General features: G+C 45.3%; 1 protein-coding gene across 11 annotated transcripts in view; it reads right to left on the bottom strand.

Annotated features, from left to right (window-relative positions):
• Positions 1-19,721, bottom strand: part of KPNA7 (karyopherin subunit alpha 7) — a 51,280-nt gene that overhangs the window by 15,004 nt on the left and 16,555 nt on the right. For 7 of the 11 annotated variants that reach the window (XM_065031369.1, XM_065031362.1, XM_065031363.1 and 4 more), the window contains 2 exons: positions 1,804-1,960; positions 725-863 (listed from right to left, as the gene is read on the bottom strand). The exons of the other annotated variants lie outside the window; for them this stretch is intronic. The gene's annotated coding sequence lies outside the window, so the exon portion shown is untranslated. The remainder of the gene's footprint in view (positions 1-724; positions 864-1,803; positions 1,961-19,721) is intronic. 11 annotated transcript variants of the gene reach the window in all.

Raw genomic sequence — 19,721 nt, 5'->3', positions numbered from 1 at the left:
TGACCTCACAGGTATTTTAACAATACGTTTGTTAAATTCCCTGTGATTTTTTCGAAGTACATTTTCAGAATTTTAGCTCAGCCCCAATTGTTGGCATGGCCTTACCAATTCCTTCAGCCACGACTTTTGGGACTACATTTACGCCTAAGTTTTTAAAAACACAAATTGTCTCTGGATACCTAACATTTCACTGATCTGTTTCAGAGACCACGCTAGCGCATGAATTTCAGGGAGGTGACAGATAAAGTGTAGACCTGAGCCAAGTCTCACATATACATTGCCAATCTGGGCATGTAAAACCAACAAGTCTACAAATTTAACTACAGATTGAGAGGGGAAATGATTGCTGAGCTGTTATAGTTCCTTATCTCTGCCTGATCAGACGTGGAAATGGACAGAGGAAAGTTCCTCCTTCCTGCTTTATGGGTGTAACTCATCCCAGAGCAGCAAATTTTAGTTGACAGTATTACACCAGGACCTATTTGACCCCTGAAACCAGTTTACAAAGTTGTAGTGCTGCTGCCTTGGAATCTTTGCATGCACATATTTTTAGATCACCAAGGTTTTCAGGATGGTGGGGAAAATGAGAGCACCAGAAGGGCCAGTACCGTCATCATTTCTACTCAGTGCCAAGTTATTCTGACTTCAGCCCAAGCAGTAGCCTCTAAAACCAGACCCTGCTGGCACTGAGTCCTCTGCACACACGGGGGCTTCTCCCACTCACCCCAGACCGACTCCTCTCCCTCTGGTGCAGACGATGGGACTCACAAGGCTGGTGCAAAGCTTTGCTTGGGGCTGTCGTCATGTCACGGGGGCTGCAGAGGTGGAATGGAGAGCAGCCCTTGGCCTGGCCAGTGTGTGCGCTGCAACACAAAGCCACAGCATAGCTTGGTGTTCCCTTTAATCTAAGTAATGCATAGGAGTGATGAAACCAGCTTTGCCTCTGCAGGGAGCAACAGGCTGAGCAGGTCTCAGAGGTCCCCAGTCTTGAGGTAGCTGGACACTGACAAAACCTCCTCACCATCAGCAGTTTGACTGTTGCCTTGACAACGTTAAAGCTGGTTTAGATGTGGGGGTGGGGGAAGGAAGACTGCCTGGTGTGTGGGACATTGTCTGCTCCCAATGTGGAACCAGTCCCAAAAAATGCAAAGCCTTGGGATGTGAGTTACATCCTTGAACTCTCCTGCTCCCTCCCGTGGAATGGCTTTGCCACAGGGATGGTCACAGGTCGTGACAAGGGTGGAAACCACCAAGGGGCATGTGAAGAGGATGTGCCAGACTCTCCTGGATGACCCTGGTGGTTTTTGATGGCTGAGGACAGAAGGTGATGAACCAGATCCTCCTTTTCAGGTTCCTCTGAATCCCTTTTACATTTGTGCTATTTTGTGCACTGCTGTAGCCTTTCATGTGCCCAAACGGCACGGGAGGCACCTGCACAGGGGCTGCCTGACCCTGTGGAGGCAGCGAGAAGCTCTGCGGTTGCTCTGACTTACAGCTACTTTGTGGGTTTCTCTGGCAACCACAGAAAACCATCAACACCCTCAGTACTTCCCAAATCCCACTGCAACCCCCCACCAAAGAACTACCCTCAGCAGAACTGGGCCTCAGGGTCTCAGAGTTTTCAGGAACAAAAGATGGAAGAAAGACCCATTTCTTGGCCATAGGCAGGTTCCCAGTGGCCTGGCACTGGAAAATGAAGAAGGGTGAGGAAAAAATGGGAATATTCTCCCTTTTTTTTTGCCCATTAATCTCTCGCTTTCTGGTCTCTCTTAGGAAGCAGCACCCAGGTTAGGATTGACTTGCCTGTTCCTTCTGCTGCAGGTTCCTTTTGAATCAGAAGTTATTGTTGGTGTGAACAGGACAGCACCACAGGCAAGTCCAGGCTTCTTCAATCTCTGCTTTCTCAGCAATGTGGGAAGCACTTTTCCCTTTGTCTTTTCCTTCTAGTTTTACCTTCTGCCTAAATGAGAAGTCAAGATGTCTGATTATTAAAAGGAAGAGTGTGTGGATGATGCCGACCCTTTCCAGTTCTGGCTCCTCTTGAGAAAGACAAAACTGAGGCCATGAACAAGCCCTGTGACATCAGGAAAACCTGCTGGGTGACGGATGAGAAAGAGGGTTTCCTTGCTGAGGAGATCCCATCTGAAAAGGATGACAAAGTCATGTTGAAGATGACAATCAACCAGCTAAGCTCTGCTTCATGGGTTCAACAGGAACGCAGAAGCCTCCTGCCTCCCAAGGAAGTGCAACCACCTCTGAGTCCGGACCTGTTTTGCCCCGTGGGTCAGCCAGTTTGTGGGAATCCTTTCTTGAGGCCACCAGCCAGGGGCAGTGGCAGCCAGAAGAAGACCTGAAGTGGAAGCATGTCCAAGAGTGTCTTCCCATGTGGTTCATGGAGACCTATCCGGGATAACATCACCTTCCTGTTCCCCAAGACTGCAGGCCATCATGGTGACAAATGTCCAGTAGATGGATGGAATGGTGGGTAATGAACATGTCCACGTTCAGCCAGATTGATGACATGGCAAACGTGACCTTCCTGAATGAGGCCAGTGTCCCAGACACCCTATGTCAGCACTACACCCACCTGAGGATCCATGATTTGAAAGAGTAGAGGGGAATGGCAGGAGAGGAACCGGTCCTGGCTCAGAGGGCCAGCCCGTGCTGCTGTAAATTCTGTGTGTGTGTGACTTAAATCTTCCAGTGTCAGCTCATATCCGAGTCCCTTTTCCCTGCCTGTTTGTCACTTGTTAAAAGCAAATGGCAAAGCAAGAGGAACATGGGAGTTCTCTGCTTTGCTCTGCCCTGTCATCACATTAATTCCCTGCATTTCTTTTTTTTTTCCATTCGTGAAACGGAGGGTGATATTGATCTGTGGCTGCGATGAATCTACCCTCACATGGAGCTCTGGGGGCTTGCAGGTGGTCTGGGAACTGAAAGAGCAGTGGGAGGAATAATCACAGTGTTTGCAGAGAGAATGGAGATTTTTGAGAGAATCGTGCTGTACAGCAGCCTCAGGGATCCTCGGCCAGGTGGGATTTCCCAGCACTTCATTTCCTGCCACCTACAAAAAAAACAAACCAAAACAAAAAAAACCCACAAACACCCATAGTAAAAAGTGTTTTATCTGGGTAAAACATTGTGAAGACCAAGTTATTGAAGTAATAAAAGAGACAGAGACATAAGCATCAGTAATCGGGGAGGGAGACACGGGCTTTTTTTTCTTGATAGCAATGAAGTGTGTTGTTTGGTATCAAACAGAAAGAAACTCTGTGTGCTACTGGCTGCTTCAGCATGCAGAGGCATCACAGCTTCTGAGGCTGAGCCGTGGCTTCTCCCTCTCCTCTCCTCTCCTCTCCTCTCCTCTCCTCTCCTCTCCTCTCCTCTCCTCTCCTCTCCTCTCCTCTCCTCTCCTCTCCTCTCCTCTCCTCTCCTCTCCTCTCCTCTCCTCTCCTCTCCTCTCCTCTCCTCTCCTCTCCTCTCCTCTCCTCTCCTCTCCTCTCCTCTCCTCTCCTCTCCTCTCCTCTCCTCTCCTCTCCTCTCCTCTCCTCTCCTCTCCTCTCCTCTCCTCTCCTCTCCTCTCCTCTCCTCTCCTCTCCTCTCCTCTCCTCTCCTCTCCTCTCCTCTCCTCTCCTCTCCTCTCCTCTCCTCTCCTCTCCTCTCCTCTCCTCTCCTCTCCTCTCCTCTCCTCTCCTCTCCTCTCCTCTCCTCTCCTCTCCTCTCCTCTCCTCTCCTTTCTCCTTATTTTTTTCTTGTTTCTTGTTTCTTGTTTCTTTTTCCTTTTTCCCCTTCTCCCCTCTGACTCTACTATGAGGCTCAGTAAAACAACTCAGAACTTAAAGACATAAATAGCAGCCACATTTGGCCTCGCAGCAAAAATCCTGTTATTCTAGCCTCGTGGGATTCCTTCTGTGCCTTCCAGTTTCTCCTTCCAGCTTCCTCACCGCCAAAGCTCTGGATTGGCATGTCCCAGCTTGTACTTCTGTACCTGTTTCCTCCTCCTCAACTTCTTCCCCTGAGGCTGTTCCTACCCTACACCATTCCTGGCCTGTCTTATGCTGCCCTCTATCCTTGGAATAACCTTTTCCTACGAGCAATAAACCTCATTCCTCTTTCCCAGCTTTCTGACTGCAGATCCAGCGCTGCCCAACCTGTTCCTGTGGGTCTCTCATTCCTGGCACATCCCCAAAACTCTTTACTGGAAGACTGAAAGCACTGAAAACTGCATTATACTTTGTATTTGTTGCTCCTTCTTGGAACTGAGATTAGCCAGACTCCCGCCTGCCCCAAATCCACAAGGCTGGACCCTTTGGTAGGGCTGAACCTGAAAGGAATTAGTGCTCACAGCGGTAATTCAGCTTTCTGTGGGACAAAATGTATTTACAGGGTTGCTTTGGATGGCGGGGAGTGGTTGTGCTCAAAGCCTAAGCCCTCAGTGCTGAGCATCCTGCTGATGCCAAATTTAACTTGCTTTTTGTAGGAATCCCTGGAAGATCGAATCACCCAGGTGGGTCCTGTTCTGGAGACCTTTGCTAATGCTACAACCATGAAGAAGAATAATTCCTCAAATTTTGTAGGTACCAGCCCTTCACTGACAGGTCACTGGGAGGTCATACAAAGATGTTCCCTCAGCAGAAATAAAACCAAAAATTATTTTAAAATGCTTCCTCAAGCATTAAGTTAGTTTATATTTACTAACATTCCACACAAAGCCTTATTGTGTCTTATTTTCTTGAACTGGGTTTGTCAGTCAATTTTGGTTTGACTTCATATTTGTATATGTCAAAAGACTAAAAGTTTTGATCAACCCCAAATCAATTGTCTTTCAACTGTTTACTCTGCAAAGATTAAAACGGCTTTCATTTTTTGCAGATTATTTTTAATTTAGAAATTGTCGGTGAAAACGCAAAACGTTGGGGTTTTCAACTGCAGTCTCATTCCTCTGTGTGCTACATTCTTCTGCCATATGCTGCAGAGAAAGGAGGATTTCTTTAAGCTCTAATACAGAAACCAAGAAGAAAGGGGTTTTTTATAGATCTGATCTTTGAAAAAGATTAAATTTCCTCTCACTGACTTGCAAATTTGCCCCCACAGGCAGTGCTGTCTGTCCCCACTGAACACTAGGAACCTCTCAGCTACTTTCAGTTTTCCTACAGATATTGCAATCTTGATTAACAGGCTCATCTTTTATGTTCTCATCCAGGGCATATTTATCTGAATTCACTTTGGTAGCACAGGCAAGCTGGCTGGGGCTAATGCTGAGACTTGTAAGTAAGCACATAATTCTTTATGTTAATTTTGCTTTGGGTTTTTTCTTGTGTTGAATGGACCCTGTTCCGATTACATCAGACACTGCAAATCTGAAATGAACCCTGGTAACTTGAAGGATCTGCACTATTGTAAATTAATTGAAATTATAACAAAACCTGCCCCTACTTCTTCAGTCGAGTTGTGTGCTTTGGGTGATGATAAATTTATTTCTTCTTTCTTTAGTTGCCTATGAGACTCTGTGAACATGTAAATGGCACAAAGCCTCCCCCAAAAGTTGTGCACTTCTCATTCTACAATTCTATTGCAACCATTACTCACATTCATCAGTACAACACTATAATTGCCTTGCAACCGAGACCCTAAAAATAGCTATCCAGGGAAGGTGCATTGTTCTTTGTGTGCACACGTGCACCAAAGACTAAATTGAGAACCACAAATCCCAGCTCCCAGGGTAAAAAGAGCCCACCGTGTTTCCTGACTAAAGCCCTTTAGCACACAGAAAGAGGAGAGAGGAAACATATGGAATGGTTATTCTTTAATGTGGGATTGTCTGCATCCCTCCTACTTTCAACTCAACACAGATTTGTATCACACCCAGAGACCATATGTTGGATTTGCCTCTCTGGACAGCGGGCCAAGAAGTTTTAGGTTGTTTTACTGGCAGGTTGCAGCTTCTTGCAGCCTGGCCAGGTGGGCAAGGACGCGGACAGACCTTCACTGTGCAAGGAGTAGCACCAGCTCGAGGTCCTTCTGTACCCTCAGTGGCAGATGGAATTGTACGAGCGCTCCCTGAAATCACCTGGATTAACTAAAATTGAAAATAAAGGTGGTTTGACTCAACAAATATTTGTCTGAAGAACGCACATGATGCTGTTCACCAGCAGAGCTGTATGGACAGATGGCTTCAGCTGAGAGGCAAGAGTGAAAAATGCCCAGCAAGGGCTGCCAGCAAGGTTTGGTGATTTGGTACAGCTGATATGGTCAGGTTTAAAGGAAGATGTTTCGTTTTTTTTCTGGAAACTGGAAGCCAAAATAAGCATGTTAGCACCTGACAGAAGGTATGGACAGATTATAAGGTACAAAATATCTTTTCCAGAGCTCTCCTCAAAAAGAAAGGGTAGTATAAGGACACATTTCACAGGTTGGTCTTACAAACCGTTTACCTCTGTGTTCCAGGTCTAGAGAAGTCACCTGTCGTTTCCCAGGAGGTACCTGAGAGAGATCATCAGATCTTCCACCAGATTGTCTCCAAAAAGAAACTTGAACTTCCTGGTGTGGCAATTTGTGTTTGTTATTTGCTCCCTTTAATGCACAAATCCCTGCTCAATCCTCTGTTTCTAGAATAAGAAACCTGCTCACCAGAACTGTACTTGGCTAGAAACTGAAATAGGTTCTCTGCAGTGGGGGTTTGTAACTAATTACCCAGGAAGAAGAGGATTGCAAGTGACTTTTCCTTAGGCAGGCCAGAGTGAGAAAAGAAAGCTGTCTTCCCGTATCTTGATCAATGAATGGTGGGGTTCCGCTTGATCTGGCAGGGCTGCCACTAAGGTAAAAGTGATCCTTTTCAGACTGAAGTGTTGAGCTGCTTCACGTCAATCGCTTACGTCTCCTCAGGACAGGAAAGACAGCCAGGACTAGTTTTTCAATACTGCCAAAAAGGTTTGGGTGTTCAATGCCACTTACTTTGACGTGGCTGCTATGTTAAAAGCTCCTAGGTAACCTAACAAATCCCACAAAGGGCTTTTTTCTTAAGTGATGCACTCAAAACATGCTCAGGAATTGAACCCTAGAAAAACCCTCAGTTTCCAGACAAAAAGCTCACATTATGCCTTGATCAGACTGGTGGCAACTGGTGTAATCACCTCTTGCTCTGCCCCTTGCTGCAGAAGCTGCTTCTTGTGCCTGATCCAACTCATTGCCACCGGGTGCATCAAGGTGTGATCACAGCAGACAACACAGATGATGCGCAAGAGCCACTTCTCACTGAAGTAAGTCTGGAGAAACACCAGCAAAATTGAAAATACACCAAACAGCTTGCTGCCCCCCTGGCCTAAGCTTCCCCTATGAATAAAATTCAGCTTTTTCAATCTGAGGATAAATAAGCTACTGAAAGAGCAGCTAGGGATAGCCTAAAGATTTGTTCAGTTGTCTGGAGCCTGACAGTAAAAGATCCGCTCCAGAGCAAATGAGCTTGATGTAGCAGTTTCTGGTTGACATTCGATGGCCTGGGGTTTGCAGGCCTTCAAATGAGCTGGTTAAAGGGTTCGTTTGAAGCCTGAAAACTGACATCTGAAAGCTGTGGCAGAGACCATGGGTTAAAACCTGCTCATCTCACATACATATGTAATCTCAAGAAACAGCTTTTGTTAGAGGTAGGCTTGACCCTTTGTCTGGTTTTGACACACATTTTCCTTTTTAATATAATTTTGAAGAATATGTTACTGAAAAGAGCTTATTGGGAATGTCTGCTGGCTCCTGAGACTATTATTACAAGCAGGACTTGAGCTACAGAGAGATCAAACAGTCTCCAGCTGCTGAAGTTACAGTGCTCCTTCCAGCAGCTGTCGGTATTTTACAGCTTCCAGGATTTGTCCATTGCAAACAAGCCTTTTGTACAAAGCAGATATGAATTTCATAGCCCCAAATCATGGCTCACGAGTAACACACCGCAAGATTCTCTGGCATGCTCAGAGTCGTGCGCTCCCCCTGCTCCGGAGAGCAAAGCACGATGTTCCAGCAGAGGACACATCCTCCGTGTCTGTGCTGGCCGAGATGTGGGATAATTGCTACAAGGGGATGTTGCTGCTCATGTCCTGCTGATTTTAAAAAGCACGGTGAAAAGCGGAATGAGCTGATATCCCAGATGATATGTTGAAGTTTGCTCATGGTCTCAGAGACACTTAGAACAACTGCTGTCAAAGCACAGAGTTCTTGGCTAGCATAAATCGGTGTATGAAAGAAAAGCAGAGTGCTGGTTTACAGCAATATTGAGCTACTCTGTCCCATGCGAGTCTGAAGGGACCTGGCTGGTCAAATTTCAATAGGCTGGAAAATTATTGTAGATGTTTAGCACTATGGGCTGGCTTCCAGCTTATGGTGCAGATTAAGAATTCTCTTGCGTGGTTCTCCATCCCTTCTGCCAGGTGGCTTTTGATGTCCTGGGCTGCAGTCCAGAAGAGAAGATCTCTGTTTACAAGCTGACATGGGATATCACGCACTTGGGCATGATGAAGTTCAAGCAGTAGCCAAGAGAAGAGCGGGCAGAGATGGACAACACAGAGGTAGGCTGAGATCTCACACTTAGTGACAGCAAACCAAGACAAAGCCAGCATGCTAAGAGCTCAGCCAGTTCGCTAAGACTGAAAAAGCTGCTAAAACCAGACTCTTGTTTCCAGAGAATGTACAATGACCTTAAACAACACACTGATTTTTTTTTTTAAATGAACAGATGTGCTATTGAGAGTCAGCGCTGGCACTCACAGCTGTCACGGGGCAGCAGGCCTGGCCAGATGGCTGAGCTCTCAGCGAAGGACTCGATCCTTCTTTGTGAAACAGCCCCGCTCTGCAGGTGTTTCTGGAGCCATGGTGGAACAAACAGGCACAAACCTCCCACAGCGTATGGGAGCTCAGACGCCTTGTTGGAGGTGTGTATTGGTGCCTCTCCTCCAGCCAGCAAGCTCTGCTGGACGGGGTGTGCGGGAAGGGACAGAGATGAGACCTGCTGCCCTTCTGTCCTTCCCTCTGGGGTCCCAGCGGGGCTGGAGAGCTCACCAACCCTCAAAAGCAGAGCCTGAAACTATTTTTCTCAATATAGAATCACAGAATCGTAGAATCATTTGGGTTGGAAGAGACCCTTAAGATCATTGAGTCAAACCATAACCTAAATCTAGCACTAACCCATGTCGCTAAGAACCTCGTCTATACGTCTGTTCAACCCCTCTGAGGATGGTGACTCCACCACTGCCCTGGGCAGCCTGTTCCAATGCCTGACAGCCCCTTCTGGGAAGAAATGTTTTCTAATATGCAACAAGGGGATGGGGACAATGAGTGATTTTCTCCTTGTTACTCAGATTAACGTGGTAATCTTCTCTCCAATAGTGGCTGACAGTTGCTCAGCTAATGGATCCGAACTCTGGAAAGGTCCAGAGGGGCATCTCCAGATCGGGAACAAGCTGGAGCAGAAAGGATCCCTCTTAGCACCGTAGTGCCAGAACTGGGGATTTGGCCAGCATGTGCGTGTTCCCCTGATGGCCATCGAAGGCTGCCACCTATAACAGCCGCTACGTTGCCATACCCTGGTCTCTAGCCCTGAGTAAGCTGGACCACGCACCTAGCAAGGTCAGACATGAGGCCAAGTTCTCAGCATGAATAGATCACATCAAACTTCCATGGGTTTTATCGCACAGCAACACTGGGGAAAGTACTTTGCTGGTGCAAATTAATGTGTCTCTTGTTGACTTAGAGAAGTTCTGCAGCCAGAGATTGACTCTGCCATGCAGAAATCTGCATCTCCAAAATCCTTTCCAGTAACAATTAATTGAAAATACTGATTGTGCAAATGCAACAGCTGAGCATTTTAACATACAAAGAACAGCAAGGCTGTATCGTGACTCTTCAACATGTTGCCACTGGCCTTAACTAAAAATATAATACTTACAGATATTCTGAAAAGGAACAAAACCCCCAAAATTCAAGCCGAGGTTTGTTTCTAGTAACACAGAGCTGTAGCCAAGCTACCCAAAAGGTGTATCAGCCACAGGATTAAATTCATTTTTGCTTCTGTTGCTTATGTGCTGCTGGAAGAGCCAGAGTCCTGCAGTTCGCTGCAGCTTGTCGAGGCTTTCCTGGGGTATGTGACTTGCCTCTCTGCTGTGCTGTCAAGCAGCCATGCTAATGCTTAGCAGCAGGAACAGTATTTAAGCATATTATCAAACTCCACCAGTTATTCATATCCTCTGCTGCACAGACAGAACATGATCAGAGCAGGAATCATGGCCCTTTGCTCTATCTTTTTTACGCTCAGCAACTATTTCCTTTCTTTGCTACCCAGCAGGGTTTTGAAAGTGACATTTGACTACGCCAAAATATGTTCTGATTGTGCTTGGTTATACCAGTCTATAAGCTACATTGTCCCCTCTGTCAGAATATCAAAATACGAGCCTAAAATGTAAAAATACAATCTCTCCACAACATCCTTTCCTTTGGCAATCCTGCAAAATCCTTTATTCAGGGAAAATGGGTTTTCCCAAGACTCCAGGGAGTACATTAATGCTATTCCCCTGACAGCATTAACTCGCATCCTTCCCCTATACCCACAGAGGCTCTCCGTGCCTGAGGATTTCCCTACAGAGGATTTCTCCCTCTCTCCACGCAGGTTAACAGTCAGAAGTCTGCTTTCTCGTGCACTGCTACAGGGCTATCTCTCGCTGTGTCTGAACTGGTCAGGCCTTTTGTCCCCTGCCCCTTTCCAGGTGTGACACAATATCACAGGGTGACTAGAGAAGAACAGGATCTCCGAAATGAAGCAGTGGTGGGCTTGCTCCAGAAATCCTCTTTAAGGAGGAGGAGGCTGCAGGTGGGGTGAACATTATGTGGTACAATCAATACCGTCAGCTCAATGTGTCGGCAAACAAATGTCATCGGTTATGGTGCCCAGTGCTTCCCCATCATTCTTTTGTGGAAAGGATTAAGCCTGTCCTTATAACACTCCCTTCATCCAGAGCCTGTGTCTGCCTCTGTATATTTCATTTTCTTGCTAAAAGACAATCTAGCTCTGTCCTTGAAAATCCTGCCCCTCCAGCACCACGAGGCAGGTGGAACACACTGCCTTTGCTCAGCGAAGGCTCAACCGAGCACTGCTGCAGAAACACGCTGCACAGATGGAAGCGTGAGTGCAGTCCCGGCTTAACGACAAGCTGCATAATCCGCTCCTGGCAGCCAGTGGCCTTCTGCTGCCCAGACAAATGCCAGCTTTCCATCAACCAGAAAAACTCGCTGCCTACTTGGATTGTCATCAGCCCAGCCCAGGACTCTGCAGTTAAAAGGTGAATAGGAAGCAGTTTAGGAAACTGCTTTTCAGCTTTCAAGCTATCAAATGGGCAGGGTCAGAATTTATTTCTACTTCCTGCATGTGCAACTCCATCTCAGTCTATGCTAAACTGGTAAAACAGCAGCAGCGTAAGAGAGAGGAGGCTGACTTAGAGTGCAAAAAAATGTGTATGCCAACATATTGTGAATGCAGCTTCTCTCCTTTTCCAAGGACTGTGTTCACTTCTGGTTTGAGAATTTCTTTAGAGTAGTAAACAATGAGAAAACAACTTCTAAACCAAAGCAGAATGCAGGTAAAATGGTACACATTTTTATTTGGTCAGTAATTTATCCAGACAGCACTGAAGTGCTAACTTAAGCCAGTTAAGACAGATTTATGTTGGAGGCTACAGTATCCTACTTCAGTGTGACTCCTTTTCAAGAACATCTCTCACGTATTCAGTGCAATAACAATGATTTTAGCTGGTGGCAGCAAGAGGCAGGAAAGAAGGTCCTCTTTTGTGACTGCCTCCAGCTTCCACAGGCTAAGCGATCATTCATGCTTTTGTATTTAAACAGCCATCAGTGCCTTTGTATTCCAGCAGCAGCAGTTTTCAGTTACTGAAATGTGTGCATCTAGTGTCACTTGTGTCATATAAAATGCTCCTGGGTATCTGGGACATTCACAAAGGGCAAAAAGATATGACTCAGGGCTTAGAAGAGGCCTGTGCTGTGCTGGAGCAGTGGCTGGTGACACACGAACGCATCTAAAATGTCGCTGTGTTGAGGCAACGGAAACCTCTCTAAAAGATTTGCCCAGGGTCACACGAGAAGGATAAGGCAGAACAGAGCATTGTGTCCTGGTTCCTTCAGATGCAGGCTGGCACCCGGAGGATGTTGTAGATCTTTCTGAGGCTGGTGTCAGAGGACTTAGATTTGCTGTCCTGAGTGCTAGAAACAGGATGAGAAAGGTCTAGAGAAGCCTGTTAGTGTTTGGCCTTGAAAGTCACAAATGAACAGGAGAAATACATTACAGAAAAAATCCTGTGTTACTATTTCTGTGATATCCAAAGCTGAATGCAAGCTGATACAGTTATGGGCAAGTTCAATTCAGTGTTTTCAGACGCCCTTGTTTGCTTATATTATGCACCGTGCTGCCATTTCAGCCACTCTTGGTTGCTGACAGCCCTGCCTGTCCTCTGCAGCAGCTTCTGTCTCTGGGGGCTGGTCCATCCAGCAAATAAAAGCCAATTGTTGTTATCAGATCATGGAGTCATTCCTCTAGGCTTGCTGATAGAGAGCAGGTCTTTTCAATGTTAACTCTTTGTATGATGATAATCCCTGAAGGAATAGTTATATAGCATTATAAGCCAGAACCAGGAACATTTACCTGAGATTGTTTCAGGTTCACATCACGCCCAAGGTTACTTTCACACATGTAAGCTTGTTTCCCTGGGCCACGTAGGACCAGGCTCACTTGCCACCTTCTTGTGTGGATTTTTTGGTTTGTTTTTCCGCAGCTGTGAAACACAAATGACTTTATAATACAGAGGGTTTTCTCTCTCCAGCCTTTGTAACTCCTGTGAAGTTTTTTCACTCCATTTCTCTTTGCCTCATTCCAGGAGCAGCTGAACCAGCCAACAACCGCTTCGCACAGCGCAGCCCTGCATTTCATCCACCGTATTGTTCCAAATGAATTCCGCGAGTCTGGTAGGTGTCTGCAGCACTGCAGAGCAATCCGCAGGCAAAGCCACATGGTGCCTTCGGCACAAGCTGCGGTGGGCTGAACAGCAGACCTTTATTCAGGAATGAAAGGAGCTGGGTCACCACTTTGCAGACTACCTGGTACCCCTTCAAGGGAACGTTAGTCTGAGAGATGCTTCCAAGCGCCAGGGCTAGCGACAGGATGTCTAATAAACCTCCCATTTTGTGAGAGAAGCACAAGGAATTAGGAAATACATGAACTGGAACTAGACAAATTGGCACCATTATTTATTAGGCTGCATTGCCTCCTGCAATCCCTTTTTTTTTTTTTGCAGGACCAACCACAGAAAGAGTGAATTGCAGAGGGGATGAGTAACATAAGTTTTCACCTATGCTATAGAATAAAGTGGAAGGGCAAGTAATGGAAAGCAGCAAACGGCAAACGAAACCGCTATGAATAGGCAATTACTCATGTTGTTTGAATTCCAACACCATTACGGAACACACATCTTCCACTCTGAGATGCCGGAGGTATCTGTGCAGTGATCTTGTCCATGAGAAACCAGAGGCAGTGAGTACAAATACCTGCTTCTAACCCTTCTGGGTCCCCCTCCAAGAACTTTGCACAGACGGGTGGAAATGTCCACAAGCTTCCTCACCACCAGTATTTGAATGCCGTGCCTGTGGGGCTGGAAAGCAAAACCAGAGATCTCAAGCGCTGGTTAGCCTTTCTGCACCACTGCTAACGGTAGCTCTTATATCATTAGACCTGCATTTCTCCTTTTAGATCCCAAAGGCTGAATCCCAGCACGATCCCTCCAGGGTCAGTGGACAAGAAGAAGGTATCAGAGTTGGCTCTCCTGACCTGGGGGAGAAACAGTACAGAATTGGATGTAACAGTACTGTTACTCCTACCAAATTGAGCTAAATAAATGGATGGCAGTTATGACTCAGCGTGCCTTTGGAGTAGATACAGCTGCAGAGTCGGAGTTTCTACAGCAACCCACTTCCTCGTGCATAGAATGTTCTCTCTTACACATGCTCCCCAAACTGACTTTTAATCAGACAGTAGAGTTAATATAATGCAAATGAAGTGCACCTCACGCTACGCAATAAATCTCACTTGCTCTTTACTATTCCTTAGTCAGGCTAAAAATCCTACTAACTGATCATTTATCCAATTTAAGACTGGAAAGGAAAACGGAGGGAGACTGTTGTAGCTGTCTAATATTAGCAGCATATATCATTAATTTTGCACATATGCTTTTATCATAACATAATGAAAGTAGCTATTGCAACAGCCATGCAAAAGGGAGCGTTCTGTTCTTAGCATGAACCTAAAATCTGCATTTTCCAACTTTTGTCATAATTACACAGTATTCACCACTCCTCTAGCCTACTCTATCCTTAAATTTCAACTTATAGATGGAGGTTAAAGGGGACCAGACACTGCCCACAGTGGGGAAAGACAGGAGGCAAAAAACACCCTTTAAATTAGCTTCCAGTTCATTTGTATATTTTAACTTGTATATTTCCAGCAGTATTTGTCTCTTCTAGTGCACAAAAACTTGAATTTCTACATTCACAGCAGCATTTTTTAAAGAAATTCAATTCTGTTGTCCTTTTTTCCTATGTCAGCAAACTGCTATGACCCTTCTTGCATGTCAAAAAATTGTGGGGCATCGAGGCTTACTCCATTTGACCACATATCGACTCCAGGTTCTGCTGCGTACAACTGAGCACGAACACTTTGAGTCCCGCTATACACATTGCCTGGAAACAGAACTGTTTCTAAGCCACACACGTTCCATTTGCTACAGGCTACGCCTGATGGTAATTCAGAGGAATGTCCAGAAGTTTCTGTAGCTGCTTTTCTGGGAGGGTGGAAATTGTACAGAAGGATGAGGAAAATACTCTGAGGTTGTCCTGTTCTGCAGAATTAAACAGCGGTAATTACAGGCACTGAGAACCTTGGGATGTCTGGGCAGTGAAGATAACGGCAGAGAGAAAAAAACGGCTATGTTCGCTTCAGGAAAGACACTGAGAAAGCTGGTGACTTTCTTGTTAATTATTAATAGGGCAAGGGGCCTGAATGATTTCTTTCCTAATCAATGCCAGAAAAGTTAGTAAACAGAGAGAGCCCTGAAATCTGAGGCTAAGCCTGCGACCTCCCAGCAGTGGAAATAGACTGTCTTGGAAATTCAACACCTGGCCTTCCCACTTCTAAAAACAGCACAGAAAGAAATGGTGAGGTTATGAGCATGGGAATACAATATTTCACCATTCATTAACACTTAAAAGCTGAAACAAAGCTGCTTGGTTCCCTTCTTTTAAGCAGAACCGCACTGTCACCATGAAGGGGCAGTTCCAGCTCAGACACTTAGTCCCAGGATGGATAATTCAGTTGGTTTTCTGGTAAGAGAGGAGAGTGTTGACCAAGATACTCAAGCTTAAGTGAAACAAAACTATGTTAAAGCCAATCTTCCACATATAAGTGAAACAAACTCATTCTGCATTTATATCCGTTCAGAATCTGGAATAGAGTCCTGTTTTCTTTGCTGGTGCACAGATCTGCTACTGTGCACTAGAACAACATTTACTGTGAGCTGTATTACTCACACTATAGATATTAAACCCTCTGCACTAAACAGGTATTTCAGGAAACACCAGACCTCCCACTGGTATGCAAAAAATACTAAGATCTGATAATAAAAGGACCACCTCAGGGCTTTCAGGGACCATTATAGTAGAAAAGGGTTGTTTTAGGAATGTCACTGCTTGAAATCCTTACTTCCAGGTGAAGCCTTTGCTGAATGTGGCCCAATAGGAGAAGAAAATGTAACTGAAGGAGCTGAGAAGCATCATGTCAAAGACTCGGGAGCTCACAAAACACGTAAAACAGCAGAGGAGCAGATGGCCTCCCTCAGCCAGGAGAAGACCGACCTCCCGTCCAACTGCCAGCTGAGAGTTACCCACAGGGGATGGTTAATGGCTTAGTATTCATTTAAGCAGAGCATCAGCTTTCTCAAATGACTCATAAAGGCTCCTTTTCAGAATATGGAATGAATAAAGAGCATATGGGGATGATGCATGAGGTTCACAGACAGCCTAACTGTATCCAAAATACAGTTAAGTCCTTAGAAAACAGAGGAGACCAAGAGGTCTCACGGGTAAAGCAAAGGAGCTGTTGTCACAAGTCTTGAGTTCTCCTCCTGGTCAGTCACTGATTATCAGCATGATCTACAATAAGCCAGGGTGGCATCTTAAAATGTTAATTCTTCTTTAAGGACCTGTGTGTGTATAAACAGAGGTTTTTTATGCTATGGCCCGAGTCACAGAGATTCAGATCAACTATAGCAACAGGTATGTTAAAGGAATCTTAATAAACTCTGCAGAAGAGGCAAATTCCTGCATTTCTTGCTAATGGAAGTTTGCTGCCGTAAGAGGCAGGAGTTGTAGCAGCCTTTCTGAGGATGAACACGGGATTCCTACCCCTTCAATAGAACAAGAGAACTTGCTGGATAGGTGGTAGGTGGACCTACTGAGCCAGGTGCTGGATAGGAAGGAGCGGATACGAGTGCCAGCAAGGGGATGCTGGAGGATTAACTCAGCGATTTGAAATGTGACTTGGAAGGGCTGGAGATACCTTGGTTAGAACTGAGAAGGAAAAGCAGGTGTAAAGCATGACAGAGAGGGTTTTTTCTGCCTTATTCTTCAGAAAAATGAAGCCTGTCAACCATTACAGCTCCTCTAGTCTGAGCACCCTTTAGGATGCTGATTCACTCAGCTGATCTCCCCCAGAGTTTCTTGTATTGTCTTCCAGCATCTCATTTAACCTGGGATGGTTTTAATTCTACAGTTCACCCTTCTAGCCCATAGTAATAGTCATATAACAGCAATTTTTGAGGATCCCTCTACATAAAGACATCTGCACCTCTTCTGTGTTCTTTATTAATGATATCCACTTTTACATGGCAATGCTGCTAGGCCTCTAGTTATAAAATGCCCCCCTCCACAGCCATGTAACTGCTTTCCACCCAGCCTTGGGGAATATTTCTTCCTCTCCTGCACCTGAGCTGTTTTTTATTTAATGTCATTGGAGAAGTTTTAAATCTGTACCATAGCAGCCATGTGTCTGTCTGCTGCTTCTTCTGAAGTCAGTGTTAACATCCACAGGATGTTAAACTCGCAGATGCCTCATATGTCTCAGAATTTAATAACCGAATCTCAGATTCCTTCTAAAGAAATACAAGTTTCCAGTGACATTTTGTCCTGATGCTGCTAACGGCTTGTGTGATCCATAAAACCTGCGTGATGTTCCCTTTCCTGTCTCTAGGCATTAGACCACAGAGTTTGAACTCTGACTTCAGATCTTTCTGCTAAGAATGACTCAGTCACTAAATTCCAAAGGAACAGGGCTTTGGAGGAAGTTTACCAGGCAGAAATAACTGCTCCATTTTTCTTTAGGTTCTCCCATTCTCATTCTCCCAGTCTGGCGGGGGGCGGAAACAAGAAACAAACAAAAAATGCAGCAACTACAAGAAACACCACACAACAACAACAACAAACCCGAAAAGACAAACCTTGTCTTCATTATTAAAAATACCATGAGTCTCCAGTGTGCTGCCCGAACAGGAAGAGGTCCGTGTTTTTTTAGGTATTAACTCACAGCAGCACAGTGAAGTGTTGCCAATTTGTGCCACTGCCCAAAAGAGCGACGTGAACTGCTGAGGGTGAGCAGAATTCTTGCGTAAGAGTCAGTGCTGGACCAAGTTCCTCTGAGACTATTGAAAACACCCACATGAAGGACATACCGCTTTCAGAAAGCACCTCCAGTGAATCTATTCTTTGTGTTTTCAGTCTGTTGCCAGGACAGGGTAGTTAGTTTCTCACCCAACTCTGACCACTAGTCTTGGTCTCTCCCTTCCTAGAAAACTGCAAGGTGAGGAGAACAAGGCGAACCAGCCTACCAAGAACAGCAGCAAACCTACCGCTCAGATGCACAAGGTGAGCTACGCTTGCTATGATCTATATTTTAGATCGCTCTCTTTGGTCTGCTTTGCCTTCTTGGGCCCTTCTGATAAACATCACCTGTACATGCTTTACAAAGTTGTTTTCTATGCTGATTGCACTTTTTTCAACTAGCTGGAGGACAAATGGGAAGGAGAAAAGAAGATCCATGGCAAGGTGGAAAATGCTCACAGAGAGTGATCTCAGAATGATAACTGATAACCTTAACGAGATGAAAAGAGCCAAACTTGGAAGAGGTTGTAAAGAACTCTCAATTTTAAGAGAATTTCCCAGGGTACGGGATCCAACTGGGTGCAGTTGTGCTACATCATAGCTCTGACAGCATTAGCTACACCTGAAAAGTCACTCGATCGTGAGGTCACTGGGGAAATCCACAATCACACCCTGATCTCTTCAGTTTTAACCCAGTGACAAGCAGAAGTACAGTTTAGTAGTTCAGGCAAGCAGAATCAGAAATACAGGATTTTTTTCCTTCCTCTGACTCATTGTCTGATATTTGTAATTCATCTGCCACACTCACCCACATATAAAATGTGTATAATCACCGGGAAGTTATGAGGCTTAAATGATTCATGTTTATGTAAGGCCTTATGATCCTCAGATAAAAACTGTTTAAGAAATGCAAAATATTATCACAAATTAGAACTTTATTTTAGTGTCACTATTGACTCCTTTAGTGATGGGTCTGCCAGCACTTCTCTGACAAACCTCGCTTTAGAAATTAACTTCCCAGAATACAAATATCCAACTCTATATTATCCAAACCACTAATTTACCTAGATAAAGAGCTAAGTAGTTAAGGCAATGTGTACAATCATTAATAAATACTGGCAAGCTTTGCTAATTCACATTCTAACACAGCGCTCCACAGGGAGTATGAGATACTTGCGCTTCAGAGCGAGGCCACTGGGATGCTTAAGTGCCAGAAGAAAAATGAAGTACTAGTGTTAGTCCTTCAGAGCTGCAAACAGACTCAATGCCCTGGGGTGCTTGTGCCTTTACTTGCAGAAAAATTGATGATGAGTAAGGAGGAGCTTCAATAAAATAAAAGGGGACTTATGTGCCCTGCCAGTCCCACTGAGGAGACAGGACACTGGATCTCAACCCTCTTGCAACAAAGATTAACCTGCTCACTACAGAGCAGAAACACTCGTTTGGCTTAACTCACTGGCTGTAACATCCTACCTGTTCTTACCCCACAGCAGCTGCTCATGCAGCTTTATCTTCTGACAAGACTGAGTTGGCATAAAAGATTAGTACAGACCTTTTAAACCTGCCCTGTTAAAACGGAGTCTGGTGCCGATCGCTCTTTAAACCCTTAAATAACAGAACCAGCTGAGATCTAGTATTTGTTTTTCCCCAGGTAGACTTTGAGGTTTTTTCTACAGCAGATTTTGACTACTTCTGTGAAACCTGTTGGCTTGGAAACATTTGCCTTTTTAGCTTCCAGTGACTCAATGGTTCAGCCAGCTCTGAGATCCAGCTTGTCTTGTATTAATATCTTATCCACTCATTCTAAACTCTACTGTCTTTGAAGTCTGGGGACCTGCATGCTCACTGCAGATCTCCTGCCATGCTGCTGTGGCCAGAAGAAAGGTGATCTGCTGCAGAGACCTCTCCTCTTTTGCTTGCAGGCAGCCAGAGATGGGTGATAGACCTTTTCAGCCACATTAATGCCAAAGGCTCCT

The sequence above is a fragment of the Columba livia genome, chromosome 15, assembly GCF_036013475.1.
Source record: "Columba livia isolate bColLiv1 breed racing homer chromosome 15, bColLiv1.pat.W.v2, whole genome shotgun sequence".
NCBI classification, from domain to species: domain Eukaryota; kingdom Metazoa; phylum Chordata; class Aves; order Columbiformes; family Columbidae; genus Columba; species Columba livia.
This window is presented reverse-complemented; position numbering and strand designations above follow the sequence as displayed.